Raw genomic sequence first — 21909 nt, 5'->3', positions numbered from 1 at the left:
GATCTTTATTCAAGGACAAGCTGAGCTCTGTGTGGGGAAGAACCAAGCAGGAGGACCAGTGGGGTGTCTGCCTACCCTCCATGGTCACAAACAATCCAGATGGGGCACCCAAATTATATATCTGAGTAGGACAAATAGAAGCCCTGTAGTAAAACAACCCCGTGCTCCTCTATATTTGATTATGCCTTACTTTCTACCCTCAAGGAATTTATCAAACCATTCCTTCCAATTCCACACAGAATTCTCCCGAAAATAAGCGCTAGTATTGTTTTCCTCTGTATATTTCTGTGGATGTTTTAGCACTCTGTGGTCATGTTGGTGCCCTTATAGGTTAGTCCTCCAAGCAGGGGTCCAACTGGTCTGTCTGTAATCTGACCCTGATGGCAGCCATTACTTGAAATGAAGAAGGCGGTCTAGTTAGAAACCACAGTTGATGTTCCTCCTCTCTCAGGGGATAGGTAGCCCATCCAGAAGGTCCTCTTGATGGTGTCTGGGGCCAGGATTCAGGAAGTTCAGTGACAGGGATAGGAAGCGACGTAGAAAATGGTCATGCTCCTCCAAAGAAGTGTGTTTCCTTCTGTCTCAGCAACTGTAAAATTATAAATCAAAGATTAAAAAGTTAAGCCGCTGCTCAAGTGAAGATCTTGGTAAATACACCACTTAAGCAAACCCCGATGACGGATGCATTGGCATCTAGATGAAGTCTGTGGTTTTCCAAACAATGAGGCAGAGACTACAGGGACACACAAAGTATGTTTAAGGAGTCTCTATTTCTTCATTTATTTTGCTTTAACAAAGAAGGTGGAAAAAGTGTAATTGCAGTTAAGTACGAGTGAATCTGCTTGCAGAAAGCATGTAGAATGAGTGGCCTCGGGAGGGACATACAAGGGAAAAAGAAAAGAGAGCTCACAGAATCCAAGAACAGCTGCTGCTTCTTCACAGCATTTCGCGGAGCCGACCTGAATGGAGTTGTGATTCTGTGACCTAAGAGAGAGATGAATAAATGACACTTGACGACAAAAGATTTAAGACCCTATGAAAAATTAGAAGCACAGTCACCCAAGCTTTACGCAGTTCCTGGCATCCAAAATGACTGATTCTGAGTCATTAACAAAATAAGACAGAATAATAAGAACCTAACACAGACAGTCTAGATGAAGCAGTACTAGCTTAGGGCATCTCCACTGAAAGCATCACAGGAGATGTATTAGAGTGCCACTGCCCAGGTACTGGGCAAAACTCACATCAGGAATTGTCTTTGACTAACATTCTCCTTTTTAAAGATCTTATTTTTTTTTTATTTGACAGACAGAGATCACAAGTAGGCAGAGAGAGAGGGGGAAGCAGGCTCCCCGCTGAGCAGGGAGCCTGATGCGGGGCTCGATCCCAGGACCCTGGGATCATGACCCGTGCCGAAGGCAGAGGCTTTAACCCACTGAGCCATCCAGGCGCCCCGACTAACATTCTCCTTTGCTATACCACTCTGTCCCCTTCCTCAGGCTCCAGGAACGCAAATGTCCTTAATATGACAGAGAATAGCTTAAACCCAAGGTCTTCAATTGTTAGTCTGAGTATTTCATACTAGAGTATTAATACCTGGTGGCTTTAACATTCCCATGGGCTGTTTGCAATTTAAAATTACTTGCAATCTTAATTGCTGGAATATGGGAAGAAGAGAGAAGGGAAGGTGAGCAAGGAAAGAGGAGGGGCTTCCCATACTTCTGGTTTAATCTCAGCGCGATTCCACACTGACCACCAAAACTCCAAAGAGTGGGCTTCAGCAACTTTGCCTCCATGCCAAACGCGGTGGACAGCAGCTAAGCCCAGAATGAGTGCACAGTTTTACTCAGAACACATGAAGAGGCTTCTTCAGAACTGATGTTTATGTCTATAGAGAAGCCTCCTCCAGATACCAATGATCATGTCTGCATTCCAGGTATCTGCCCTCCTCCAAACCCCTCACTTGGCAAAGAAGCAAACTAAAAGATGAGTGGCTCACCTAGTGTCACAAAGAGACTGACTGAAGGCAGGGCTGAGACTGAGCTTAAGTCCCAGCTCGCAGCCCAGCCCAAGTAAAGCTTCGTTAGCACAACACATTGTCTTTGTTCTAGACACGAGTATAGAGTATCGTGTTCTTCAAACTCTAAAGTATTTGGGTAGTACCTGAGTAGTAATTTCCCCTTCCTGGACAAAAGTCTGGTTCAGTAAGTCCAAGGGAGGCACAGGAACGTTAAGCGGTTCCCCAGGGGAGCCTGATTTGTTGGGAGCTGGAACCACCCCTCTGCTGTGCTTATCACCCCTCTGCATATTAGCACCATGGAGCCTGCTGGAAGGTCCCCCCTGAAAGGCTGCTCTGAGGACATCCTCGCAAGCTCAGATATCAAAGGGCTCTTGACAATTAGGGCACAAGTCAGAGTCCTGAAGACAAACACCAGCAAATCCATGGAAACAGAAAGTGTATTAGTGATTGCCAAGGGCTTGGGGGTGAGGCTTGAGAGATGATAGCTAATGGTTATCGCGTTGATGAAAACATTCTGGAATTAGTTGTGATGATTATACAACCTGAAGCAGCCTTGATTATGCATTTTAAGCGAGTGAATTTTATGGTATGCAAATTCTATTTCAACTCTTGAGAAGCCCATATAGATGTGTGGGTACCACATATCACATGCGGGTGGATCACCAGGCTCCCTGTGTCCTCAGCACTACTGGACCACTTCCCTTGGGCAACAGAGGCAAAATGTGACCTGGGAAGCCGATGACTATGGTGGCTACCATTTGCTGCATACTTCTTATGTGGCAGATGCCTGTGATACACAGGACGTGGTTATCTCAAATGATACATCATAACCAAAGATGTCGATACCATTATCACACTGTTCTTGTTAACATTTTACAGATGACAAAATGGAGGTATAGTGAGGTTAAACAACTTGACCGGGCCCATAGCTAGTAAGTGACAAAAGTAATAGCTAGAAAGGTGTGGCCAAGTAGGCACCAAAAGAAACTACCCCAGATCAAATCATCCGTCCTTCAAGATTCTGGTAGTCCCATTATTAGATTTTGGGAAAACAGAATAATAATAACAACAACAACAACGTGGCTAAGATTTATTCTTTCCATGTTCTAATCTTTCTGCTAAACTCTCTACATAGATTATCTCACATAATCTTCACAAAAACTCTGTGAGGTACATATGACCGTGGTGTAAGGTTAGGCAGAGAATGCTTATGTAACATGTCCAAAGCCACACAGCTAGCAAGCAATGGAACGAGGATTTGAACACAGACCCTACTGCAAGCCACTTTGATAGAGAGCCAAATTCAGATTGTCTGCTGGGGCCAGGAGGATGAGAGAGTAAAGTAGGCCCCATATGTTTCTTGAAATACAAAATAGCATCTGCCCATCTCGTACTTATCTATAGAGATGTGGTACAATTTTCTCGTAATACTATAAGGCAAACAAAACACAAGAGCAATGATAAATGACACTTTGCCTCAATGTTGACACAAAACAGAGTGGCAGAAACTGGCAAATTGGAGAAAAGCCTTTTTTCATGTAAAAGGGCAGCCACCATTCAACTCCAACCCTCTGTTGCCCGGTGGGAATATGATGCAGTATTGCCAGAGTTTCTGAAAGAAGCCAGAAAGAAAGATTTTTACATGAAATCTTTTGGTGTAAAAAAAAAAATGGCAAAATGGGGCACCTGGGTGACTCAGTCAGTTGAGCGTCTGACTCTTGTTTTCAGCTCAGGGTCGTGGTCTCAGGATTAGGTCCCCTGTTTAACTCTGCACTCAGAGTCTGCTTGGAATTCTCTGCCTCTCCCTCTCCTGTTGCCCCTCCTCCTACTGTCATGCATTCTCTCTCTCTCTCTCTCAAATAAATGAATAAATAAATTTTTGAGAGGAAAAAAGGAGAAAATTTTTAAAAGGTAGCTATTATTAGTCCCACTCGATTATTATTATTTTTTTAATCGGAAAGAATTCTGAATCTGAATTTGGTCTGTCACAGTTCACTCTCAACCTCTGTGTATAGTAAATTGCTTCCTCAAGCTGTTCCATGTGACTGGAATTTAGGATTTGGGGTAAAAAGTGATGGGCAGAATGTGGAATGGTGAGGAGGGGCCAAGGTATGAAGATTCTTGATGCACACCTAAGGAAAGTAAATCTCATTCTGCAGGCCACGGAAAGCCAGAAGCTTTGTTGTTTTGTTTCAGAAAGAAATCCTGAGAATGATGTTAAGGCCAGAATAGCTGGGAGAGCCAGCTGAGGTGGTGAGATGAAATGGCAGGTCACTGTCAACTTCAAGGTAGTGGCATTGGAAGTGAGAGAATAGACCTAAGTCAATTAATAGCAGATACCTTCCTTAGAAAGTGATAGATCTGCTTATATGAAAAGAGCATAGATACACTCGATTATGTAGCAATGGCATCACTTGATAAAGAAAAGGCCAACGTCATGAAGAGGGAGACATTAGCAAATGAGGAAGAAAGCTATGAGAAAAACAGGAGAGGGGTTTTGGGATACGACTTGTTTGAGGCTGGCTTTGGCATGTAAAAAGGAAAAGAAAATGTCCTTGGCTAGGGAGGACACACCTTGAAAGCGGCCTAAGAAAACAAAAAAGTGAATGAGAAAAATAAAATGAACACATATAAGGAGGTCAGGTATTAAGAAGTTAAGAGGGGCGCCTGGGTGGCTCAGTGCGTCAAAGCCTCTGCCTTTCGCTCGGGTCATGATCCCAGGGTCCTGGGATCGAGCCCCGCGTCGGGCTCTCTGCTTGGCAGGGAGCCTGCTTCCTCCTCTCTCTCTCTCTGCCTGCCTCTCTCCCTACTTGTGATCTCTATCTGTCAAATAAATAAAATCTTTAAAAAAAAAAAAAAAAAAAAAAGAAGTTAAGAAGAAATATAAAAACCAGGAGGGGGAAAAATCAGGCAAGGAAGAGCAGTGCGCTTCCCTAAAGTCCAGATTTAATGCAGATGAGAAACTGAAAAGAGCATTTTAAATTTTTTTTTTTTTAAAGATTTTATTTATTTATTTGACAGAGAGAAATCACAAGAAAGGCAGGCAGAGAGAGAGGAAGGGAAGCAGGCTCTCCGCTGAGCAGAGAGCCCGATGTGGGACTCGATCCCAGGACCCTGAGATCATGACCTGAGCTGAAGGCAGTGGCTTAACCCACTGAGCCACCCAGGCGCCCTGAAAAGAGCATTTTAAAAAGATGTTGTAATGAAGGCACCAAAGAGATTGCTTTAACAGAGACAGAACTTAAGAATAGAGACCACAATGGAGGTATTTGTAAGGAGAAGAAGAAAAAGAGGTCCAAAATATGGGAAAGGATTCTAGCTACTGGAGACCAGTGGGAAAAGATGAGTTTTAGAGATGTCAGAAGGGAAAATATGACAGGATTTTGGAATATTCTCCAAGTGAAAATAAGGTCTATTCTGTGAAAAAATACAAAGTTCTCTCTCCACAAGTGCTTAAGAAGCAGCCCCGAGGACAGCCAAAGATAATACCAAAGCTGCATTCCGAAGGTATGAGGAGGAGAATGCAGTTACCAGAAAGTTCCAGAAGGGAAGGGAGCAAAAATTTTCATCTTTACCAAGCTTGGTTTTCATTGGTTGTAACAACACACAGACCAGAATGAAGTGTTCCACGGAAGGAACTTCAGAGGTAAACTTGTGATGGCCCAGAACACTCTGGGAGAACTACAATATTCACAAAGGCAGAAGGAAAAGGAGTGCCTTTCTCCATACACATGGTCCAAGAATAAAAAGGACCAAAAACAGTAACAAAAGATCCTATTTAAAAGGACAAAGTTGGGAGAGCCTGGCTGGGGTCAGTCAGTGGAGCTTGCAATGCTTGATCTTGGGGATTGTGAGTTCAAGCCCCACACTGGGTGTAGAGATTTCTCTCTCTTTTTTTTTTAAGATTTTATTTATTTATTTGACAGACAGAGATCACAAGTAGGCAGAGAGGCAGGCAGAGAGAGAGAGAGGGAGAAACAGGCTCTCCACTGAGCAGAGAGCCCGATGTGGGGCTTGATCCCATGACCCTGAGATCATGACCTGAGCCGAAGGCAGAGACTTAAACCACTGAGCCACCCAGGTGCCCCTGGGTGTAGAGATTTCTTAAAAATAAAACCTTGAAAAAAAAATTAAAAATAAAAGCACCCAGTTGGACATTAAGGAGAAGAAATACAAATGAAGAGGAAGGAGGACTATTACAGGACAAGAAGTGTGTGTCGTGTAGTATCTGGCAACTTAGTTACAGTATCCCACTTAAGTTCCTCAACAGATAGGCAAAATTATTCCATTTTGCAGAAGAAATTGTGGGGCTTATGTAAAATAATTACTTGGTAAATAGTCACAAAGAGAGTTAAATTTTAGAGCTACGTCTTACTGGATTCTCAAGCTTAAGCATTTTCCACAATACCTAAGTCACTATGGACCATCTTCCACCTGGATTTCTGCAGAAGTCTTCCTAACTAGTATGTCTCTCACCTCCTCCCTCCTCCAGCCGCTACGCAGCCCAAGAACTAGATCCAAAATGCAAATTTCGTTGCAGCACTGCCCGTTCAAATCCCTTCAATAAATTCCCTTTAGTCTTCAGTGGCGTCCAGACCACTTAGCACTCCCTACAAGGCCATTCAGGGTCTGGCCCCACTCACCTCCCCAGCTTCATCTCAAGCTCCTCTCCTTGTAGGTGACAATTCAATGACTGAATATATATTTAGGTCCTTGGAAGGCACAATGATCATTTTCATCTCCAGGGCTTGACACATTATCCATATGGGCTGGAGCACTTCTCTCCCTGACCATCGAACCCCTCCCCTTGGCAGGCACCAAGAATGACTCCTGGGCAACAGTAGGACTCCTTTCTCACAAAAATCAACATGTCTTATTGGAATTCTCTTTTATCTGTTCTGAGATCCCCATATCCCTTCTACCATGAGCTATATGAGGAAAGATCCTGTTTCCATTTTCTTCACTCTTGAATCCACAACACCGAGCACCTGCATGACACATCACAGGTGTTAAACACATATGTTTTGAAATGGACAAATAAATTTGATGGGGTGACAGCCATTACTGGTTACTGAGTAGAGACCAAACTCCTAGCTGACCCCAAGCCTCTACTCTTGGCATCTGCAACTTACTGTCCATTGCTGAAGATTATTTTCCAAATTCCAAAATTCAATTCCAATTCCAAAATTCCAAAAAGTTCAACAACATTTTATAGAACATAGGCTCTGTGTCCTTCCTGAACTCAGAGCTATAAATAATTCCAAGGACAAGACTTGCTTCTTGCCCTAAACAAGCTCACAGTCTAGTGGAAGAGCTTTCATTTTGTCAACACTTGCAACTCACATTCTCTTTAATCTCTCTCATAACAGAGCTGACAAAGGCTCCTTGACAGTCTCTTAGCATTTGGTTATGGCCAGTTGACTCCTACAGAACAAGGGGCGTGAGAGCTGAAGCCAAATCTTACTCATCATTATCATCCTGATGGTTAGCATAGTGCCTGGTATATAACGACAGGTTTAAAATAGTCACTAAATGGGGGAAAGCAGAAACAAATGAATGAAGAAACAAACAAGTCAAGTCTTGGAATCTAGCTTTGGAATCTGGGTCAAAGTCTTAGCAGGAATTCTCCTCCATCACTAAACAGATAAATGACTTGGTGACAAGTCCCCGTAGGAAAGAGCAAGTCACACGAATTGGCCAGACTGCAGCCAGTGGAGCAGGGGTGGGGGGGCAGGCAAAGAGAGGAGCAGGCTACGATTTTCAGTGGTTTTCCATTTTTCCATCACTGGACTCTCTTCCATCACTTCTCTTCTCTGTCCTGGGAGAGTTATACCCATGGAAGAGTATTGAGATGGCTGCGCCTGGCTCTCTACAGCCCCAAACTTGCTCCCTGAAACAGCCCGGAGAGGTAAGTCAAAAGATAATAGGAAAATAGATCAATATAATATTCACCACATATTTTCGCTCCCTAGAAAGAAAACCCTTCAGTGACATTACTTAAAATGTGCATTAGTAATTACCAACATGAATAAATATCTAACTGAAACAAAGATATTTGCTAGTTTCTATACCTTTCAAAATTAGAACCAAAAATCGAGCCAGAAACAGCTATCAAATAGCATCCTTTTCACACACACACACACACACACACACACACACTCTCTCTCCTGAAATTTCCCCTGCTGCCAACTTGTTAGTTATTTGAATAAACATTATTTCTGCCACACGCTTTAGCACCAAATAGTACCTTGTAGTCAGTTAAAAAACCTTTATCAAAGTTAGACTATGGTATTATTTTGACACCAGACAGTCCTTTGCTTTTGTGTGGAATCACAGTGGTGCCTGAACGGTGTACGATTACGCCTTTGTGCAGACAATCAGCAGGTCATTAGCACACGGTACAAATCACCTTGGACTCAGGATGGAACCCTGGGGACCTGACGCTGCAACAGACCGCAGAGAAGACACGGTGTTGCTGACAGTTACCTCTGATGGCGGTTAGAAAGGTATGATTGCAACCACATGACAGCTTAATACAACAGATCCCTGAGCTGTTTGCATGGCATTCTGATTAATGGTATCAGTAATCATTATGAGTTTTTAAGTTTCGGTGGAGTACTCCATTCCATCCTATATTAGAATACAAGACTAACAGGCCCTTTATGAAATTACCATGTTTTATCATTATTTTACTGCCACTGGTTTTACATTTTGGTGAACATGATCTGACCCATAACCTATCTGAAAGGCTCAAGAAGACATTTTTTCCTAAGAAAGTGAAAGTGACATGAACTGAAACTTGTTATGGGAACCAGAATCTGCCACTTTTACACACACACGTACACGCGCACGTGCACACACACACACACACACACACACTCACGGAGGAGAAGTTCTATTTCCCTATATCCACATCTGGCAATGATGTGGACATAGTGAAAAGATTTCAGATTCTCTCCAGAAAGCCCTTAGGCTACAAGAAAAATCATCCTACATCTAATAAAGCCATCTGAGATCTATCTGCCATATGGGACAGCCCTGTTCTGCTTTATTCCAACAAATTGGTCCTTGGATTCCTCTCGCAGCTGTTGCTGCTGTTGTTGAAGATGTACGAGTCCTGGCAATGAGCAGGCTGCTGTACACAACAGTCAGGGTCCCCACATCTCTGGGCTGTGTAAGCATTAAGTGGTATCACCTGTGACAAGTACTGAGCCCCGGCATAGCTAAAGGCCTGACCAGAAGAAGTACTCAGTAAATGGGGACCAAAAGAATCGTCCTAATTAGAATATTCTGGGAGTTTAGTTTCAAGAGAAAAATGGGAGTGGATTTCTAAATCAGATCACCACCAAGACAATAAGGATGCTAAAATAAGCAAATAACTTTTCCTTAGAACTTCCCCTTCAGGGATGTCTGGGTGGCTCAGTCAGTTAAGCACCTGCATGACTTAGGTCATGATCTCGGAGTCCTGAGATTGAGGTCCACATGGGCTCCCTGCTCAGCGAGAAGCCTGCTTCTCCCTCTCCCTCTGCCTGCTCCTCCCTCTGCTTGTTCTCTCTCGCTTTCTCTGTCAAATAAATAAATTAAAAAATCATATATATATATATATATATATATATATATATATATATATATATTCCTGTGAAAGGAAAACATTTACTCTTCTTTTTTAAAGACTTTATTTATTTTGACAGAGAGAGAGATCACAAGTAGGCAGAGAGGCAGACAAAGAGAGAGGGCTCTGCTGAGCAGAGAGCCTGATGCAGAGCTCGATTCCAAGACCCTGAGATCAGACCTGAGCTGACGGCAGAGGTTTAACCTACTGAGCCACCCTGGTGTCCCACATTTATTCTTCTTAATAATTTTTTAGCTCAATAATATATTGAGATATAACTTACAAAATAAAATTGTAAGACAGTTAAAGTGTACATCACGGTGATTTGCTATACAGGTACATGATGAAAGGCTCCCCCATCTACTTAACTAACACATCCATCACCTCACATATTTATCTTTTTTTTTTTTTGCTCAGAATTTATGTTTAATTATACAATACAGTGTTATCAATTGTAGTCGCCATGTTATACATTAAATCCTCAGAACCTACTAGTCTTATCGCTGGACGTTTATACCCTTTTATTACCTTTCTGTATTTCCCCCATACTCGTTATGATTGAGGTTGGCTTTTTCATATTTCCTACCTGATATATAAAATACACATGGCTATCACCACACACACACACACACACACACACACACACACACACACCAATATCAGGAGATAATTCTAATCCTTTGAGTCTATCTGGATAGGTCATCTGCAGCCATATGGCCATACTTCCTCAACATGCTGAGTGTTTTAATATCAACACTAGTCTTGTGGGGGGTGGGTTCCCCTCTTGGATTTTTCTTTCCAATTTTATCAGATTTCAGCAAATTCCTTTCTCTAGTTTAAATAAGACAGAAAGCCTTGCCAGCTCCATATTAACTCAGGACCGTTTCCTGTTAATTTGGGATTGAGGGACTCACCACCCTCTTCCTCCTCCTCTCTATCTTCCTTACTTTACTGCCTGATTTCTCTCTGTTTTTTTTTTTCTGATCTTCTTCTGAAAAACTCCCTTGTCCTACGTTCTAAAAAAGAAGAATAGCAAAGAGAATGGAAGACAGGACTAGAAGGGTGAACAAAGATTAAAAAAACAAACAAACAAGAATTTTGAGGTTCCCTCAGCTTTTTAACCTCAGGTTCTTTTCTGTAGATAGCTAGAAGTGAAAAGAGTAAAAAGGGCAAAAATACTAGGAAGAGAGAGAACATCAGAGAGATGCTCGAAGAGAGTCTGCTGAAGGGAGGACTGACTCATCTCAACTTCTCCCTTCTTCTAATCTCCTTTCACAAGTCCCCTGCGGTGGCCTTTACACACCTGATGGGATGGAACCCTTGGGAAGCTCCGAAGAGGTAGAAGGGACAAATGGCATAAAGTAAAATTCTACATAAAAACCAAAACCCAAAACAAAACCAAAAAAGAAAAAAAAAATTCCCCAGGGCCTCTAGACTCATTGCTCAAGTATTTTCCACTGCACCCCACCCACTCTCCCAGGCCAACACACACCACCCGCCACCCCACACCTGAACTTCTGGGTGAGCCAGAAGAGCACTGGAAGTTTGGGGGCAGGGCCCGAAACCTAGCCCAGCCCCAGGCAGCGGGCTCAGCTGCCACCTCTACAGTGCTGGGAATGTACTGTCCCCAAAACACACACCCCCTGAAAGACAGGTAAAGAGAAGCAGTCAGGAATTTCAGAAACGACTGGGATTGGCAACAGGACTCACCCACCTTTCTGTTGGGCTCTAGTCTTGGCTATGAAAGAGGGTACAAGCATATCCTGACCCTGTGTCCTAACTTCCAGTTAAACCAGAAACTGGACATTCAAGGGAAGAGCCAGGAATGTGGCCGGCCAGGTGTGGGGACATTACTGCCACAGTTTCCATCAGGGCCCACAAGCAGAATCCAGGCCACACGGGTGTGTTTGTTGAACAGAAACATTCTGAGATTCTGTTTAAAAAGAAAATCTTCTGTTCCAGACTTTGAATAATAATGGCTGTCATTTGTTGAGCGCTTACTATGTACAGGCTAACTCTCCGTGTAATCGATCATTTAATTCTAATCATCTTATGCGGTAGATACTATAATTATCTTCCTTTTCCATACTAGGAAACGAGAATTTAGAAGAGTAGAGCAACTTGATTCAAGCTACTGAAGAGACAGATCCAGGATTCCATCTGAGGTAGCTTGGACTCCAAAACCTACATTTTAAAAAATATCCCATCATTTTCTTTTCCTTGTTTTTTCTTTTTGTTGTTGTTGTTGAACTATAGTTGACACATAATGTCACATTACTTTCAGGTGTACAACATAGTGAGTCCACAATTCTATGTGCTATATACTATGCCTGCCACCAGTATAATCACCATGTGTCACCATACAACCCTATTACATTACATTGACAATATTCCCTATGCCTTTCATCCCCCTGGCTTACTCACTCCGGAACTGGAAGTCTATACCTCCCACTCCCCTTCACCCATTTTGTCCCATTCAGTTTGTCCTCTGTTATTTATGGGTCTGTTTCTGCTGTTGTTTGTTCGTTTATTCATTTGCGAAACCCACATTTTTAACCATCAAGCATAGAAAACCAAAATTCTATACCTTTGAGAGCATTCTTCCTAGATGAGACTTTTAAGTCATTTTGACCTTGTTTTGTTAGAGGAACAGATTTCAGTAGCCAGACAGCACATAGTTTTCCTCTATCTGACAATGTGCCTGAGGACAGTAGTAGATTCTAGAAATGAGATAAACGAGCATCAGAGATAATTCACTCACGAAACAGAAGAAAATGTGGGTGGAAATGTGAATTCTGGGCTCAGTCTGGCTCAGAGTTGATTTGTCTCAAAGTTAAAGTATTTCCGTTGTCTTTTGGCAACGGCTAATACAGAAAGACAGATCTGCCATGAGCTTTAGTCACAGCTCTAAATTAACAGGCAACATTGTTAATACCTGATGGATTCAGGAACCTTGAAGAGCAAGCACTTCACTCACAATTTCTTAACCTTCCAAGCCACATTTTTCAGAGAGATACTGACTGACCAATACCAAGAAGAAGCATAATAAAGTGCTGGGAATGTCCTAGAAACTTCTTGAAGAAACAGTAGATGCAATACAGGAAGAAAAAAGGTCAACACTGCCTTTATATCCAATGGCCCCTCACTCTTAAAGAGCACCCTTATGATTTTACAGCAGTTTCATCAATAAACGTAATTGATAATTTAACATAATTATAAAATAAATATGTTGAGATAGTATTTCCCCTTCCACAGAGGCCTTAAGAATTCTCATGATGATGACTCTGGGAGCACTAGGACTATTTATAAAAGATTCTAGTCAGTCCAAACTGCTATTATTACTTCCCCTCCCAGTACCTGTGAATTCCCAGGAGGGTCCTATTTGTATATTTGTGGTTATCAAGGGAGATCCCACTTCTGGTAAGGAAAGAATGACAGCAAGAAGATTCCCCACTCCCTCAAGGCTTTCCAACTCAATTGTTTGGGATTGCTCTTTCATAGTGAACTAGGAGCTAACAGCAGGTATTCCTTTCCATACTGCCCCCCCCCTTTTAAAAAAGATTTATTCATTTGAGAGAGAATTACAGAGAGTGCACAAGCAGGGGGAGGCAGAGGGAGAGGGAGAAGCAGACTCCCCGCTGAGCTGCGAGCCTGACGTGGGGTCAATCCCAGGACCTTGGAGATCATGACCTGAGCCAAAGGCAGACACTTAACCATCTGGACCACCCAGGTGCCCCTCCTCACCCCTTTCTATCCCACCAGCTCTTCCAAGAAAGAAGGATGTCCTTCGAAGAAAATGGTCACACAAAATGCAGAATTGGCCTACCTCAATCCCCATCAAAAACACAGAGGTCTGAGATCACAGAAAACAGCTCCAGGCCTACATGGTAAGCCAACTCCCTATGCGATATAATTTAGAGCAAATCAAAAGATTCCAAGATATATACCCCACACTACATTCATTCAGTCATTCAGTCAACCATTATTTATTGAGCATCTGCTGTGTGGGGGTTTCTAGAATATGGAAATACAACAGTCATAGGGTTGCCGGATTTAGCGAATTAAAATCTTGTATGTGATCTGGCAACTCTACACAGTCAGCAAGACACCATGCCTGCCCACAAGGACCTTACAGTCTAGTGCTGTATGCATTCCCTAAGAATTTTCCAATCTATGAACACCTTAGCAAAAATGGATTTAGCCAATTAGCTGCAAAGTGTACAACCTGAGGGAATAATACACAGAAATAAGTTCTGAAGGGAAGAGTAAGGTCTGAGGCAAGGCAAACATGAGTAGAATGTCACAGAGGAAGTAACAATGACTGACCCAGGACAATGCTATACCTCTGGGCCCCCAGTTGGGTGGCGGGGGTGGGGGAGGTTGTCAAGTAAAGGGATCCAAATGAAGAAATTATTGCTGAGAACTCAGCTTGCTTCACCTGCATTCCAAATTAGTGACAAGTTAGCCAAAATGTTGTCAAGGTTGGTAAACATCTCAATTAGACCTGAACAGAGCATCTAGTGGAATCCCATGCCAGCTTATGGTTTGGGGTGGAAACCATACAAAATGTGGTGGTTTTATAGGGTTTGAACCTGAAAGCAAGCAAAATGTGGTGGTTTGAGCTATGTTTTTCTTGGAATATTTTAGGTACTCGGGCATAAAAATTCACAGTCAGGCTTGGGAGGTCCGATCTAAAACAATAAAAAGTTTTTACACTATCCTTTCAGCAACCACAAGGAATAGGCTTCCAAGAGAAGTTGTAGACTCATGTTTGAATATCGTTTAAATATGGTTGATAGGTGGACCAGTTAGGCCATATTTATGTGGCAAAAACTGATTTTGATATTTGGAGAGAGGGGAAAAGGGCTGTCTTTTTCTGGACCAATATTATCTACATAGGAAAAAGAAAGCAAGGGGTTTTTATGTGTGTTATAATCGTAACTAGTAAAAGATTAGTTCCACTGCCAGAAATTTCTTGCTGTGAGCAACTCCATAGCTGGCATCTGGAGTGAGAGTAAGAAGAGTAAAAGAATTCATTTTGTTTTACATGTCCATTATTAACGCCACTTCAAAGCCTTCATGGAAAGATGTGGGGCATACATGAATAGGACGAGCCGCAAAAGTGGTGGCAGAAATGGAAAGATCCATTTGCACAGCAAACTTTACCACTTCCCTTACTAGATATTTACCATTTCCTAATCTTTGGATCCCATACTCACTCTGTATTGTCTTATGCCAGTTGCAAAATACAAATTCCTATCTCTCCATTCCTTCCCTTCCTTGACCTCCTTTGTCTTAGTGGGGCAACGAAATGCCTCACGGGAGCATGTAAGTGCTGGGTTAGAGCTGTACTGGGCTTTGAATAATGTTGATTCTGTGATAGCATGGAAGTGCTCTACCTAGGTACAAGAAAAGAGACTGCATGACCTTTCCCAAGATTGCCTTGCAGCTTCTGTAAGGCCCGTTCTCTGGACTTGCAACCAAATCGAAATATTTACTTCACTCTTTAGGTCAAAGAACATAATATTTCTCCATCATCAATGGAAATTCTATCGTTCCCACAATGAAGTGGAATTTTTTTTTAAATTTTGTATAGCTCTGTTTTATTTTCAAGGGGACTAGAGAAAAGATTACAAAATCAGTTATGGTTTACAGGACCAGAACAGTAGGAATCATTGTTATTATCCCTTAACTCATGTATTTATTAAGTTGTTCCAGGAAAATATAGTTGATTTGGACCTTGTACCTTTGAAACATTTGATAATTCCAAGATGGAGAACTGGCTTAACTTTTCCTTTGGTGGAAGTGAGAGTTTACAAATCTAGTTAAGTGAGCTTTGCAGGGGGTGATTAATCTTAAGAAAACAAACTGCTTTCAAACACTCCAGTAATAACTGTTTCTGACAATTAATGAAACAGTTGCAAAGAATCCCGGTCTACTCATTAAAGGAGACCCCGTTATGAGGTCTTGGCCACAGAGTATTCGTCCCTGGTTTATGTAAATATTTTCTATATGGCAGGTTATGTACAATATTCTATAATTCTGACATATCTTGGTTTATATTGTTCATCCTTCAAATTAGCCAGCCCTATGAAGGTTTCCCTGTATTTTTATTCCAGAGTTGTATGAATCCAAGAAGCCAGTGAAACAAGCCTAACTGGTCTTGAAGATACTTAGGATCCATGCAATCTCTGTTAATGACTTTTTCATATACATATGTCCTTGAAACCAGTGGCATAATTGGATTAGTTGGCAATCCACCTGGCCAGCACACTGGAATAGTTGAAACCTAACTAATTTTTTATTTTTATTTTTATTTTATTTTTTTTAAAGATTTTATTTATTTATTTGACAGACAGAGAGCACAAGGAGGTAGAGAGGTAGGCAGAGGGAGAGGGAGAAGCAGGCTCCCCACTGAGGAAGGAGCCTGATGCAGGGCTCGATCCCAGGACTCTGGGATCACGACCCGAGCTGAAGGCAGCTGCCTAACTGACTGAGCCACCCAGGCATCCCTGAAACCCACCTATTAACATTCATGTAGATAATCTAAATCACTATCCAAGGAATATGCATAAGCCATAGGTTGAATAGTATGGCCAAATATCTACAGATTTGACAGGTAACCCACCTTGTTCATGAGCTCTTCAATTAAATTGGGAAATTCACTGAAGATATTTTGTCCTGAAAATACCAACAATTCCTTACACAGCCCACAATCAAAACTCTTCATAACATTGCTTATGGGGTGGATAGGTCCCTTTGAGTACTCTCTTTGAGACATAGTAAGTAGAGAAAACTAAATGTAGAGGAATCCATGTAATTACAACTTATTTATAAGTGTAAATAAAACAGACACACCAAATATTTACCTATCTAGCATACATATATTGAGTATTTGTAAGTTCCGAGAAATAAAGATAAATATTACATGTCACTTAGGACAGCTTATTATCTAAGTAGGGAGACAGATAACAATGACCAAAAAAAAAAAAAAAAAGGAAAAAACCCTACAAAATACCATAAAAGCAATAAACAGTGGGTACTGTGGAATCATAAAGACAAATACCTAATTTCAAGCATCAGAGAAGACTTCCCAAGCAGAGTTGGAGAGGTAAGAAGTTAGCCAGGCTGGCAATGAGCCAGGGAGGGCTTTCTATAAGAAGAGGATGGCATATGCAGAAGAAACCAAAAGGCCTTGTGAGGCATTCTATTAATGTTATGGGCAAGCATTGGCTAGCATTTTTTCAACACTTATTCTTCACAAAACTCCTTACTATAAACCTTTTACAGGCATTTATCTCATTCAAGTCACCATTACCAAATAGGTCATTTCAAATTGTCATTCCAGTTGTCCAAAAAGAAAACTAAGACATGGAAAAGAAAAATAATTTGTTCAAGATTCTGCAGCAGTCTGACTCAAGAACCAAAGGTCTTCCCCTCTAAGCCTCCCCAGGTATGCCAAACTGTGGAGCTTATCTTTGTTCTATAGGCAGTGCAGAGCCTCTAAAAACTTGAGCTGAATCCCCTTAAAGAAAGGTTAACTTTTTTTTTTTTTAATGCTTTGGTCCAAGACCTTGATTACTTTCTGGTTAAATTTGATTTCCAACTTGAGAAAAAGAGCAGTGACTTAAGAAGCCCCTTTGTGCATGTGAATCATAACCCCTAGAATCAGGACGAGCAGAGATAGGAAGTTCTGTCTGTCACTCTGATAAGCCATAAAGAAACCAATGTGGGTTGTCACACCATGCATACATGGTAGAATCCTTCATTTATAACTACTCTCATGGAGACAGAGTCGGATTGTGAAATCTGAATACTTTAAATTCAGAATACTTTGTCGGTATTCTTTGCTTTATAATTGATGGTTTTTAAAGGGCAAGATTTGCTTAGAACCATGGCTAAGATAGTTGAGTGGAACTGTAGTGATCTAAAATGATCTAATTTTCTAGAAAATTACTACTTTCTACAAGCTGCATAAACTTTAATTAAAAAGACAAGGACGCCTATTCTCTCTCCTTACACACATGCGACATACCAGGCTCTTGGGATCCTGGCAAAAGGAAAAGAGCAGATTAAAGAGGTTAGAATTTTTAGCAAAACTCTAAAGCTAATTATGATGTGATGCTTAGTTCCATCGTTAGGACCAACAAGTATCCAACATTTGTTGCTTTTCTTTTTTTCTTTTTTAAGATTTTATTTATTTATTTGACAGACAGAGATCACAAGTAGGCAGAGAGGCAGGTGGGGGGTGGGGAAGCAGGCTCCCAGCTGAGCAGAGAGCCAGATGTGAGGCTCCATCCCAGGACCCTGGGATCATCATGACCTGAGCCGAAGGCAGAGGCTTTAACCCACTGTGCCACCCAGGTGCCCCATTTGTTGCTTTTCTAGAGAAAAAAAATTTTTTTTGTACTTCAAAATTAAGTTTAAAGTCAGCTTATAAAATGAACTGTAGAAGCAGGTTATGTCACAAGTAAGACAACACACAAATCAGCTCATATGAATGTGACAATAACATTTTTCAGTTAAATATCCCCAAAATGGGCATTTCTAAGAGGATTAATGCAATGCTTTATGTATCAAAATCCATTAAAATATCCACAACAGCCTATAAAGAAATATTTTGGCAGCTTCCTCTATAAAGTCTCCAGAAGAAGATTTTAATGGTAGCATATTTAGAGGAATGGATCAGGGAAAAAGGAGACCACTAAGGTAAGAACAGACACTGAGTCTGGAAAAAACTTCAGAAATTCACAGGATAGGATCTATGGCCACGAAAGATCTCTCTGCCTAAGTTATCACTCGTGGGGTTTTCTCCCTTCACCTGCTTTCTCTCTTTGCTCCCTTCCTTCCTGTATGCTCTCTTTCCATGGTAGTCTGCCTTCCAGGCTGTGCTCCCAAATTCATCTAAAATCCCTTTAAAAGGACATGTTTGATCCAAAGCAGCTTATGGTACTTTGTCCAACATGTAGAAGCGTTTGTGTAGCCTCAGTGTCAGTGTGAATTGGGCTGTCTTGGAGGCTGGCCCACTGAGATTAAATGAAAATCAACTTTGATAGGGATGATGTGAAGCAGAAGAGCATTTTTTAACAAATTCAGATATCTGCATGTGTTCCTCCCATTCAACAAGTTCTGAAAAAAGCTGGTGGCAGCTACAGCTTCACAAGCAGCTTCTTGCAATATAATGTTGATGCACTGGCAGAAAGTTGAGAAACGAGGGGAAGGATGTGTACACAGCGCAAATGTTTATGATCATGTACACATCACTTGTGTGTAGTTCGTAGCTCAACTATACTAACTATACTACCTGATTAACTGTATTTATGTATACGAGGGGTGGCTTGAAAAGCACTGTAGAAATTTGTGTGCGTATGCAAGCAGAGTGAAATACTGTATTGTGTGTATAAATATCAGGTAGTCTAAAATAAAATACTCTACAGTTGTTTGTTTAGGGACACATTTGGATTGAGTGAGCATTATAACAGTCATTTCTTTCAAAACCACAAAAACATCACACTTTTTAGTTTTAATAAAGTCTCGTTTTTGGCAGTTCTTTTATCACATCTGTCATCTCCTAAGCTTTGCTTAGCCAAAGCTCTCAGACTTGAATTTTGAAATTGTCAATATAGGCCTTCTAATATTTAAGTCTTAAATTATCTAAGCAGATTAACTACTATTATCCTATGCCTACAGGATGAAGGAGTAAAGAAAGACAGAGGAAATAAAACTTTTCTCCAGGCAATTAAGTTCCTGTGGAGGTTGTGTTTGGGGCATGTATTTGGAAAATGGTCCAATGTATTTATGTAAATAACCAGATAGAAAGAGGAGGACATAAACCCCAGTATCTACATCTGTAAGACCCCCCCCAAAAAAAGGCTTCATCTAAGATATTTCATCCTCCAGCTTTTAAATAAAAAGGTATTTATAGTTCATACCAACATTTTCCAGTTTGCCAACTGGCAATGAAACCAAGAGATCTTGACGAAACACACACACACACACACACACACACACACACACACACACACACAAGCAAAAAAAGAAAAGAAGGGGAGGGGGCTCCTTCTCACAGCAGCATCTGTGTGGTGACCTGATTTGTGCTATGATCTTCCTTTGGAGATCAAAGCAGGATTAATGTGATTCTTTACTGTTTGCACTGCGCATCTCAGAGGTCTGGAGATGTAAGAAATAGCTACAAATGCAGCCCTGGGACACAGGGGAAATGGAATATGAATGTGATGGGTTAACAGTCCAAAGGCTAACTATGAAAAGTTATTTGGGATTTGGGAGGCAATGCAGAATTTAAAGTACCTGGTATTTTTAAGCATCTTGGCTTTCTCTTTTCTAATTTTCTGGGGTGAGGCTTTTGGCTGTTGATGAGGCCAGCACTGAATGCCATATTAATAAGTCTCCACAATGACCTTCTAGCTCATTTGGAATGTTTTGCAGCTGCTAATACACATAAAGAAAGGGGGGGGGGGGAACCCTGCAGCATGTTTTCACACGAAAGCACTTTCACGTTACAACCAGGCATTTACGCGGAGGATTTAAAAGAAGAGAAAATCTTCTAAAATATCAAAATGTTGAGCTTTTGTATTTTCACCGCGTGTGACATTCCTGGATGCTGGAACCCCTAAAGAGTGAGTGTTTCTGCAGCCTTTCAGAGGTGCTTGTTCTTTTGTTGAGGAAAAAAAGTAAGTCGTATATTCCTAGGATCTCAGAATGTGAAGGAAAAATCACTTCTATTTTTAAGGTTTAGTGTATACACCTCTTGGAGGGGTAGAAAAAGCTCCCCTCCGCCAAACTTGACTGTGATTTCGGCTACTTTACCTAGAAGAGGGCGCGCCAGAGTGGAGCTCAACCTGCTTTAGGGACTCGGAACTGCCAGGGAGAACAGAACTGCGGGGGTGGGGGGCGGACGTTCTCTCCGTCCCGTATGTGATCCCACGGTCTCCACTCTTGGTTTACACAATTCCACCCCAAACTCACCTTTCCTGCAACTCTGCACACCCAGCCACACAGAGACACCCACACAAGAAGTCCCGATCCCGACGCCCATTCACCCTGCTGAGCCCTGCTGTCTCCTAAGCGCACCTTAGTCTTGTTCGCTCTTCCAAGTTCCATTAGGTCAGCGCTCGAAGACCTTTTTTTTTTTTTTTTTTTTTCCTTTCACCACTTCCCTTTCACCCTCCAAACCCAGGCACTCTACGTGGCCAAAGCCCAGGAACTGGTTGGAAAAGAAGATTCGGCAGAATAGAGCCGGATAAAGGTCTAGATAGGACCCGACGCCGGGGAAGGGGGTCCTTGCGTGTGTATCCCCGCCCTGACACCCAACGAGGTTCCACCTCCTTTTGCGTAACATCCATTACGCGCCCGTCCGGTGCCGCACAGTGCGGGGCTTGAAGTCAGGCTCCTTCCAGGGCCAGGGGTGCGGGGCTGGGAGGTCTCCTCTGCCGCAGTTGCTGCAGCCCCGCCCGAGCGCTCCAGCCTTTGCCTCAGCGTCCCGGCGGCGCCGGACTCCCGCTGCCCGCCCCCAAGCGCCTACCTGGAGGGGAATTCAATGAGGAACCTGGTGAATTGGCTCAACTGGAAAAGCAGCCTGCGGATGAAGCTTTTTGTCCAGAACACAATTCCCAGGACCAAGATAAGGAAGGGGAGGACTCTTCTTCAGTGCCTAAACACGCTACACTCACCTCCGGTTGTTTTAATCACAACAAACACTAGCAAATTGGACTTTCCTAGGCCGTTTCCTTGCTTTATTTAGCTAGATCTGACGGCGTTGATAATTGTTTTCTCATTATCATGCTAATTTGTTAACAAGGAAATTTTCAGTTGAGTAAGGATTGTTCAGGAATCGGTAACTAGGAACCCTGGCTGGCTGAGGGAGTTGCCCGAAAATTCTATTGGAAAAGTTCGGAACATTAGCATCAACTCACCCTCCGCCTCTCCCTCTGTTTTTACAGTATTATTCGCTCTGCAGCCCCGGTTTGCACAGCGGTGGTCTAGCACTCGGAAACCATCCTGTAGCTAAAAGGACAGTAGTTAGAGACCCACGATTCATTTAAAAAACTTTAAGTTTTAAAATATTGCAAGGTGTTTTTTCCCCCCGAAGTTTAAAATACCAGCTGAAATCTCAAGTACAAGGCTATATATTGCTGAAAATTTTCTAACCGCTGATATCTGACTTTGAAACAAAACAGAGCTAGAATTCAGTAAAAGTTATTGTTCAGTTATTAAGATGAATTGGGAGCCCTACAAGTTTTATAGTTTCTGCCAAGAC

General features: G+C 42.0%; 1 long non-coding RNA gene across 1 annotated transcript in view; it reads right to left on the bottom strand.

The window, feature by feature from the left end:
- Positions 1 to 229: 229 nt before the first annotated feature.
- Positions 230 to 21909, bottom strand: part of LOC123952032 — a 34647-nt gene continuing 12967 nt past the window's right edge. The window contains exons 2-3 of the long non-coding RNA XR_006820556.1: positions 911 to 984; positions 230 to 589 (exon numbers count right to left, since the gene is read on the bottom strand). This is a non-coding gene — a long non-coding RNA (uncharacterized LOC123952032). The remainder of the gene's footprint in view (positions 590 to 910; positions 985 to 21909) is intronic.

Source organism: Meles meles, chromosome 10 (genome assembly GCF_922984935.1).
Source record: "Meles meles chromosome 10, mMelMel3.1 paternal haplotype, whole genome shotgun sequence".
Classification (NCBI taxonomy): domain Eukaryota; kingdom Metazoa; phylum Chordata; class Mammalia; order Carnivora; family Mustelidae; genus Meles; species Meles meles.
This window is presented reverse-complemented; position numbering and strand designations above follow the sequence as displayed.